Genomic DNA, 10856 nt, shown 5'->3' on the forward strand with positions numbered 1-10856 from the left:
AATCCCAGTTGACAGTCAGAATCATTTTTTTTAAAAAAACAGATATATGAAGAAAGAATTCAAGAAAAGCAACAACCAACCTCTGATGTGGTTCCTCTGTTTTGTTGGGTGGCACTGATTTATGCCAGCGTACACAGTCATTTGCAAATCCATTCCGTGATCAATGCCTCGCCGAGCTAGGCTTTGCTACGGCATTATGAAAAGTTGCCTCAACATTTGCATCTGTGCAAGCAGGCCTACTAAAGAACTCGGACTGCCTAGACCTTGCAAGCAACTAGATAGAAAGCTGTTTATTGCTTTCCCCCCAATTATGTGTATATATTTTTAATATTTTTTTAGATTTTTTTTACACTATGATGACAGCGTAGGTATCGGTCCCTGAAGAGATACCCCAGCACTCCTGGACACCATTTAAAAATCCAAATGGGAAAAAATAAAATAAAATAATAAAATAAATAAAATAAAATAAAATAAAATAAATAAAAATAAAAATAAAAATGGGGACACCTGGGTGGCTCAGTGGTTGAGCACCTGCCTTCAGCTCCAGTTGTGATCCCAGGGTCCTGAGATCCAGTCTCATATCAGGCTCCCCATGGGAAGCCTGATTCTCCCTCTCTCTGTGTGTCTCTGCCTCTCTGTGTGTCTCCCATGAATAAATAAAATCTTTAAAAATAAATCCAAACGGGGCTGTTTGAGTTGTCAGTTCAGATCTTTTCCAAAATAGAAAAGGGTGTTCCTATTCTATTCAGAGATGTTTGAGATTTTTCTGAAGATATTGAACCTCTAAGACGTGAAAGCCAGTTGAGGAAAGTGGAGCTCCATTATCTCCGCCAAGGGCTTGCAGAGTCCCAAAGCCAGGCCAGCCTCAGTCTACCAAGCGAGCTGGGAGTGAATCCTGCTGCCACTTGGCATCACTGAGGCCCTGTGTTTCCCTCCACCCCCCTTGAATCAAGAGAAAGAAAAAGTTTCCACTGTTTGGAACCACAGATAATTGAGAGAATTTTGTAAAAAAAGAATTTTTTTTTTCTTTTCTCATCCTCACTTCTCTTCCTACCTGAAGTTTCAACAAGTGCTAGATCTCGGGCTTTCCCCCACGGGCCCCCTCACCAGCCTCTCCTTTTGGATAAGCCTCAGCTTCAAGGCCTGGCAGGCCGGAGAAACTGGTTCTGCACACCCAAGGGAAATATGACAGCTTTTCACTGCAAGCTGCTGGGCCGCAGCTCATAAATAGCAAGGGGAAGCGTCCACACACGTCGCAACCTGCCTCTTTCAAGATGCCAGCACAGGAGGGAGATCTTCAGGGAACATTAGCAACTCTTTACATAACTCTCTGGAAAGTAGCTTAACAATATTTACACCCTAAACAGATCCTGGGTGACAGCCCTGCCTTTCCAATGCCTACAAGTGAATGACCAGCCCACCCTTTCACTGCAGGCTGGGCACTTTCTTCCTTGGGAGTGTTTTTTTTTTTGAGAGAGAGACGGAAGGACAGGGCTGAAGGGGAGGGAAGTTAGCTTAGTAAAGAATGAGGTGTCCAAAAACCTGGCAAAAGACCCACTGTTTATGCCTTGAGGTAAGAAAGCCAACTGCTTTTCCTGGAACTTGCTCTGATTTTCACACCCCTTTTTGCAAATATCTGCTATATGGTGAGTTGTGTGAGCTCCCGCATAAAAGAGACAAAGGGAGTACTAAGTAGATTTAATGTATTTATAAGCGCATGAGTGCTGAAGGAAGTAAAATTCACTCGGGGTTTATTTAGCTCTTGTGTTGTTCATGGACAGTGCACGGCACACCCGCAAAACAGCCCCCAGTGCTCATGTATTTATTTCTTTTTTTAAGACTTGATTTATTTATTCATGAGAGAGAGAGGCAGAGACACAGGCAGAGGGAGAAGCTCCCTGCGGGGAGCCTGATGCAGGACTCGATCCCAGGACCCGGGGATCAGGACCTGAGCAGAAGGCAGATGCTCAACCACTGAGCCCCCCAGACGTCCCCCTTACTGCTCATTTAAATTCTCTTCAGGCCATATTTAAACCTGGAAGACACAGTGAGTTTCCAACTTAATCACATCATACTTTGGGCTTTAAAAACAAATATAGTATTATTTCCACATCAGACTACAAGAGGAATATTCAGAATGAAAAGTAAAGAGTTGATGCTATCCTTTTAGACTAAAGGACGTGGGGGGAAAGGACATTCCAGGGTAGGTTAGGAGAAGGAAAGAAAAAGGCGGGGGGAAAAAGATTGTGGTTTTCAGATCATCATTCCATTGCACTTTAATAAGCTTTTAAGTTTGGTGGGTTTTGCAAGTTCAATCGTATAGTAATAGGGACTCAAGATCTCTGGGCTGGCCGTTGCACAAGAGGACTGATTAAAGGTTAGACCTGTTTTATGTATCATTTTTTAATACACATTTCACCGTATTCACAGCAGAAGTCTCTTTGGGAAAATTAGCAATGAAACCATTTCTATATCTAAGCACCACCAGCCCCCATATATGTTGCGTTAGCCTATTGCATAATACTAGGTATGAGAAAGAAAATTTCATTAAAACATACTTTTTGTGTCTTTTTATTTTTCCCTACTCCACTCTGTAGACAGTCTTGGAAAATCTGCCACGGCCTTAACTTTATCTTTAAGACAGAAAGTGATTACATGCTTTTGATAGATTATGTGGGTTTTTGTTGTTGTTGTTGTTAATAAATAACTTCCCTCTAAGGAACAATCAATGACAGTCAGAAATTAGATAATTACAAGCAAATTATATTTTACTATCTTTATATAAAAATACAAACATGAACATGAAGATGTCTTTAAAATGCAGAAATATTAAGTTGTATCTTCCACGTACCAAGATTAAAAACATAGCTAGAAGGAATTTTTTTTTCAAAATCAATAAGCATTTTCATGTCTATTGGGCTGCAATCCTACCTAAATCCTCCGGCAAGTGGATTATTCCACATTTCGAACAATGTTCATATTATGTTGTCACACAAAACATGTAAATAGCTAGTCATATTATTGTGTCTATTTGCACAATACTTGCACAATATTGTGTACAATGGGAGTCAGGTGGAGAGGAAAATATTCTTGCTTATATAGCAATGAAAATACAAATAAAGCTGGAACTAAGGTTGGCCTTTGAAACTGTTAAAATGCAAAGTCAAAGCCACATAATGTCTAACTCTTGTACAGGCTGAGCTTTTTGCATAGTGTAATATTTGAATGCTACTTTCTGGGTACTCTTACCTCAGAGTTGGCCTTAAAATCATTTTCCCCCATGGCTAAATATTCTTGAGACCTGTGGAAAAGAAGACCCCACCTCCTCCAGAAAATAAATAAAGCTAAATCAGAAATATAAAAGAAATAAATATGACAATCCAACAGGGAAAGTAGAGAAACCGTCATAGTTAAATACTTCACTTTCAAATGAAAAGATAAGTAAATTGAAACCTCCTAGAAAAATCCATGCCACTTCTTGCACCAAACCCAAACTACTACCAGGACTTTGAGTTAGCTCAGTGTAGACATTCCGCCAGACATAATGTATTTGATAAAGCTTCTGGCTTTTTATCTTCAGACTGGTTTGCTATATTAATTCAAGAATCTTAGGAATATGAGAAACAATGGCAATAATTCAAAATTTTTCATTATCTGTTCTTGGATGTGTCTTCATTTGTCATAGCTGTTGGGCTATAATAAAGGAGCTGCTTCTGTCTTTTCATGTAAATTTGGGTTTATTCTTTCTCAGTCCTGGTTTCGGTTCTGGACTATCCTGGACCCAGTGGGGGGCAGGGGCGGAGGATCTGGCCTCCTTCTTCCCCAGGAAAGCTCAGGTTGGTGTAATTATTAGCACCTACACCGAAACTGCCTTTGTCTCAGATCTGTCCAGCCTTAGAATTCGCTCTTCGCCTCAACTAGAATCGTGCCATTAGTGAAAGGATGAGGGAGAGCCAGACTTTTCCGAATTAAACTGCTCACAAGCTCATGAATATCTAAGGGCCAGGATTATTTAAACAAAATTTTAGGAATGAAAGCCTTTCCTCTAGAAGGAACAAATAGCCTGTAGTTAGTCAACAATAGAATTTCCTGTAAATGTTTATTTTCACATGATGAGATGAGCACTGGTGTTATTCTATATATTGGCAAATTGAATTCAAATAGAATTTTTAAAACTTTTTTTTTAAAATATTAAAAAAATAAATGTTTATTTTCGGAATTGTGCATCTGGATGGGATGTTCTCTCCTACCCTCTTCATCGGCAGCGGTTATCCATCTTTTTCCTAAAGGCAGGAGGGATATACCAATAAGGTTAAAAAAAAAAAAAAAAGTCACAACCCTAGGATGGTGCTAAGGCTCTGTTAGCATAATAATATCCCAGAGTTTGAACAGAAGAGCTGGCCAATATTTGCAAGAGAAAGGACTGCTTGTCTTGTAGATGTTTCACTCAAAGGGACAGAAAGAGGCCCCACTCCCCCACTCCCCTATCCATGAAGGGAAAACCACAATGGAATTATCAATGGTGAGTGTGAGCCCTGAAATAAAGGCCCCACAGTAAGAAGACTAAACGGGTTTGGGGAGTACCAGAGACAAATCAGGGAGGAGACCCCCGCAACATGCATGGCAGGTAGTATGTGAGTGCACTGCTAACTTGCTGGACAAAATCCCCTCAGGCTTTTGCATTGGTTGGTTCCTTTTCCTGGTACCATGGTCTCCCTGACACTCAAATATCCATCTCACCTCCATATACTCATATGGAGAACCCTCACCTCCTTCAAGTCTTTGCTAAAATGTCACCAATTCAGCGAGGCCTACCACACTCATGCTACTTAAAATTACGGACTACCCTCTACTCATCCACTCTAGATCCCTCTTTCTTTCTTCTATCTACTTATCACCTCCAAACTATATACTGTATTACACGAGATCATTTACTTTTTTATTAAGTTACCATTTATGGCCTGTCTTCCCTCACCCACGGGAGGGTAATAGGTTTGGATCTGTTTTGTTCACTCACGCTCCTTGATTCTCTTAAGATCTAGAACACAGCCTGTATATAGTCACTTCCTTTCTGCCCTTGCCTGGACACCACAGGCCACTCCCTATATTACCCTTCACAGTGAATTACATTTGTGTCACGTCACCATGACAATAGCGTGGACAGCTCAGACCACTATCTCCAAATTCTTTAGCCCAGAATTTTTCATCAGAGTTTGCCACCAATCCCACATTGCCACCGGTAACTGAGGTTTGCTTGTCCAATCTGGAGCAGTTATTGCTAATAAGTAATCACTGATAAACTACACTCGGGCAAGAGGCAAATTTGATGGAGACAGCCCTGGAAAAACTAAAAAGTGAAAGAAAAATAAAAGTTCATCTCGCAATAACTATGACCACCACACCATCAAAAAAGTAACAGTGAGGAACAAAAGGGGGCAGAGAAAACAAGCAGAAGATGGAGAGAAGAGATTCATATATTAATTCATTACACTGGGGAAAGGACTTCTTCATGGTCACCACCAGTTTGCATACCATCGTTGTAAGCTGTCAAACCTTGAAGTTTTGAATTCCAAAGAAAAATGTAATAGAAAAAAGTAAATAAACGAAACACATTGTAAGATAGGGTAAAATTTGAGGCCCCAAATCAGAATCAGAATGGTCATTTCAGGCCTTAACCATTTTAGAATTTTTTTAAAATTTTTGCCTGGAGAGACCAGAGAAAGTTTTTTAATTAGGTCTCTAGAAGAAGACTTAATTATAGGAATTCCTCTATCATTAATTCTCTCTCCTAAATTGCTTGCTCTTGAGACCCTGTGTTTTTGACATTTGAATTTCAATACAACTTCTGGTATTTTGTTTGGCACAGATGCATTTTGTTGGGTTTATCATCAGGAATCAGAAAGTTCAGGCAGATTTTGGCAACTCTTGGGTTCTCACAAGAGACCTTGAAATTCATAAAGAAACAGCACTTCCAATTTTCTGTTGCACATCATGAAAGTTTTGAAGAGCAGAGACCCAAAAGCTCCTACTTATGAACAGAGCCCCTGACTCTGGATAAACCATTTGAACCATTCTGGTTTCCATAATTCCATTTTTTGTATATATAACTGCGGAATTGTCTCCCTCTTCACCAGGCACAGGTGAAGGAGAGGGATGAGGATGCTTCTTCCTTGGGGAACCAGAACAAAAGATGATGAGCCAGAGCCAACATAAACTAAGGCAAAGGGCACAATGTCACTTGTTCAGTCAGCACCTGTTTTATGATTAGCAGATATCACTTTGGTAATTGTTAAGATTGTAGACACAAGGCTAGAGAGAGGTTACAAAAAATATCAGAATGATTTGAAAAATATTCAAGGGACGAATGAATGGGTCTGTAAGAGATACACATGCATGTATAGAAAGTCAAATAACAAAATAAGGAACTCTTTGGGTGAATGTCAAACCTGATGCACTTTACATTTTGGATTTTTTTAAATCTTCCTTCTGAACTAAAGGGACAGGGAAAGTGACTTGGAGAGAATGAGACTTATTTATCAGGAGCAATATACATTTACTATAGTAATTTTTTTAGTAACAAAATATAATGGAAACCACAAAAGGAGACCGGTTAATCAAATTGTGGTACTTCATGTAATAGGATACTATACATCTCTAAAAGAATTTTTAACAGAATGAAAATGGCTTTTCTTTAAAAAAAAAAAAAAGATTTTATTTATTTATTCATGAGAGATACAGAGAGAGAGGCAGAGACATAGGCAGAGGGAGAAGCAGGCTCCCTTCAGGGGAGCCCAATATGGGACTTGATCCCAGGATCTTGGGATCATGACCAGAGCTGAACGCAGATGCTCAACCACTGAACCACCCAGGTGCTCCTTAAAGGACATTTTTTAAAGGGTTGAAAACAGTCCCTTGTGGAGATCGGTGGTCTAGGGAAGAAAAAGAGAAAACGGAGAAGGGGACCAGCCAGTCATAAAGCCTGAGCTGAAGGGATGTGTGCTGGGCTGGGCCGTAGCTCTGATTGGCCTGGGAGCCAATGGCTGGAGCAATCGTCATCAATTCATGGACACCAGCAAAAAAAAAACACAGGAAAGGCTGCATGGAGCATGATCCCAGGGGCAAAACAATAAGCTTGTGCTAAAAGCTCACCCATCCTTAGCCCTCTTATGGTTCAAGGTTGAGATCAAGAGACAAGGGATGGCTACAAGGGTTTTGTCATTCTTTCAGGATGAGAGGCTGTGTTCTCCAGATTTGCTCAGACACACACACAGGCAGCATTTGTAGACCAGCAGCTCATTGGCCTTCCATCTCACGAAATCTAGAGGAAGTGAATGACCTTATTGAATTCTATTTTTTCCCTTGTTTGTTGCTTTATTACATGGAGTTTGGATCAAAGCCTACATTTAATATAAATAGAAGTTGATCTGCTAACATATTATGAAAAAGATCATTAAATCCCAGAAAAGTAGCCATTCCTAAAACTCGAAATTTTCCAGTTTTTTGATAGACTGCCAGGAACACTTTGTTTGGATTAGAATTAAGTGTCTGCCAAACTGCAAGCTGTAAAACTCGATCTCCAAAGATTTTTTTTTTTTTTTTAGACATTTAACGTGAGATTTTAAGCAGTTCATCTCAAATACTCACTCTAGCAAAAACGTGTATTTTCTACATTAAAAAAAATATACAGTGAATTTATAAGCCATTTACTTCCCACAAAGTTGAAGAGGAGGAGGAAAGAGATACAGGCCTGATGTAAGTTTTTTTATTTTTTTTAAAGATTTTATTTAAGAGAATGAGCATGAGCAGGGTTGGAGGGGCAGAGAGAGAGGAAAGAAGCAGACCCCCACTGAGCAAGGAGCCTGATGTGGGGCTGGATCCCAGGACCCCGGGATCATGCCTTGAGTCGAAGGCGGTCACTCAACCTACTAAGCCACCCACGTGCCCCCTAACCTTATTTTCTTGACACACTCCACACATTCACAGTGTTCTAGAATAAAGCCCCTAATATGGAAGAATAAAATTAGAGGAACCAGAGTTTTTAACCAGGCTCTAGCCTAGAGGAGGACAAGGAGCCCAACACACCTCAACCACCTTTTAAGTCAGCATGAAGCAGGGCAGATCATGGCAGCCCTCCCCAGGAAGTGATCTAGGAGACAAGCAGGGACCACCGTGGTCCTTAACATCTTGACTTTCATTTATCAAGAGCTGGCCATGTGCCAGGCCTCAGCTAAGCGCTTTCTCAGACATTAGCTAACTCTCAAGAGCCACGCAGGACACCATCCCCTGTTGACAGGATAGGAAACCAGAACAGAGGGAGTAAGAACTTATCTTTCCTCAATCAACCAGTGTAAAAGATAGATCCCCCCCACACCCCAGTCACTCTTGGGTCCATTACCCTGTTTTCTTATTTCCTTTGTGACATAGATCTCTATCTGGAAATAATTTAGTTAATTTTTTTGCTTCTGGGTTCACAGATGATGCTTCAGAAATATATCAAGTGGAATGAACTTGTCCGGGGCCTCGTAGCTGCTGGTGCCAGGGCTAGAATGCGAACTCTGTTCTATCCACTGCTTGGCTAACTTACTCAGGAGATGGTTATGATGAGGTCTGGGATAGGATTCAAAATAACGTAAGGCATGGGACTTGCATGGAAGTGAAACAAAATTGACCATGTGTTGGTAATTCTGGAAGCTGGGTGATGGATTGGCACAGGTTTCCTGCAGCGTTCTCTCTGCTTTTGCATATGCTGGAAGTTTTCCGTGGCAAAAAGTTTAATTCAAAAACCAAAGGGAACTTCAACACTCACATTTTACTTCTGTTCTTTCTTCTCCTGTTGCGATCTCGGCTACTGCCAGTTTAAATCTCCTTCTCCTTCTCATGCCTTACTACCTCAATAATTTCTATTTCCCTTACTGCCTTTCTTCCCCATTTCTTTGACTTACATACTATGGACAAAAATTCTTATTTTTCCCAGAACACTGCTCTATATAAAATATTGCCATATTCTCCATATTCTCATTAACAAAAAAGCAGGAATTACACTCCGCAACTGTACATGTGCACGTTAGGGAGTTTATAGACGACCTTAATACATTTAATGGTTATAAGTAAAATTTAAAATCCACTTATGCAAAAAAAAATTGCAACACAAGACACATCTAACTCATTGTTATTTAAACTATTAAACATAACTTACATCATTATTCACCAAGTGTTCTCCTGAGGTAAGCAAGCCGTAACACCTACTCAAGGCAAATTATAGGAAATAAGACTGGCTTTCACACCAAATAAAAGAGAAATTTATTGGTTTTGCTCATGCTTCTGATTCCCATCTTTTTCTATCATGAGGACAGTGGTAAACACTATTGGTTTCTCAACCATTTTCTGATGCCTCCTTGTCACCTGACCGCAGGTGTTGGAGCAACAACATGCCAGCCCCAGGTAGGAAGTTCACTCTGTCACCTTGCTCTGGCACCTTAGGACAGCTTCATAAAACCATCTGGCCAGTTAGATACACTTAAAAGTCCACTTGAGGCATGCCTGGCTGGCTTTTTGGTTGAGCATCTTGACACGGGTTTTGATCTCACCATCAAGAGTTGGAGCCCCGTGTTGGGTTCTGTGCTGGGCACAGACCCTACTTTAAAAAAAAGTCCACTTGTGCTCCAGGAAAATTATAGTATTCGTTTATGAAAGGGAAAAGAATAAATTGTCTAGTCCTCTGCTCTCCCCTACCAGACACACACACACACACACACACACACACACTTCTTTGAATCTTAAATGTTAATGCGATGACTGGAGCTACAGCAACCACCTTGCAACCATGAGGGTGGAATCCAACAAATGTAGAGTGATAGAAAGGAAAAAGGTAAGAAATCTGAGCATCTAATGGCATCACAGAGCACCTGAGTCAATGCCAAGAACCATCTACCTTTGGACATGTATTTGTATTTTTCAAGTTGGATCTTTCAGTAGCTATAGCCAAATAGATTTCATTTCTTTGCTGAAAATCTTCAAATGCAAATTAATATTGATAAATTTTATGGAGAAAATAGGATTTGAATATGAGGATGATGCTAAAGTAGGTGGGCCTTACAGACATACAAGATCATGGGGTTTATTCAGTGACTTCAGATAACACCTCAGCCTTGAGGTTCTCTGAGTGTTTGAAACTACACAAGCCCCCATTACCTCCAAAGATTGTTTCATGCAGCATCCAGTTTGGGAAACTAACTGAAACGGTGGATGCCTTGAGGAAGTATATACTTGACCATAAATAAAATTACATATTGTGAAAAACAATGCACAATGCTTCCATCTCTCCTCCATATCTCATCATATCCCTTTTCAGTTTCATGACTATCAAAAATATTCTAGGTTGATGACCTTGTCCTCTGTCCTGGTCCATCTTTTCACCTTCATTCCCACTTACTAGCATTCTATCTCCAATTTCTAATTCTTTTCCTCAAAACATAATTGCTGAACTTGATGCCCACCCTCTATCAGTTATGAGACTCTTTCATTGCTCAGCCAACACTGATTGAGCACCTACTGTGTGCCATGTGCAGTGTGAGGTGCAAGGGGTGGACTGGTAAAGTGAACCCAGCTTGTGAATCCAGTGCTCTAGAAAGCCTCAGATTCTCTCTTAAATGTCATCTCAAAGTAACTGTTCATGCATTGCCTCTTATTTTTATGTGATCAGAACTCATGTATATGGGGGAATCCCTGGGTGGCTCAGTGGTTTGGTGCCTGCCTTTGGCCCAGGGCGTGATCCTGGAGTCCTAGGATCAAGTCCCACGTTGGGCTCCCTGCATAGAGCCTGCTTCTCCTTCTGCCTGTGTCTCTGCCTCTCTCTT

This window comes from Canis lupus, chromosome 35 (genome assembly GCF_011100685.1).
Source record: "Canis lupus familiaris isolate Mischka breed German Shepherd chromosome 35, alternate assembly UU_Cfam_GSD_1.0, whole genome shotgun sequence".
Lineage (NCBI taxonomy): Eukaryota > Metazoa > Chordata > Mammalia > Carnivora > Canidae > Canis > Canis lupus.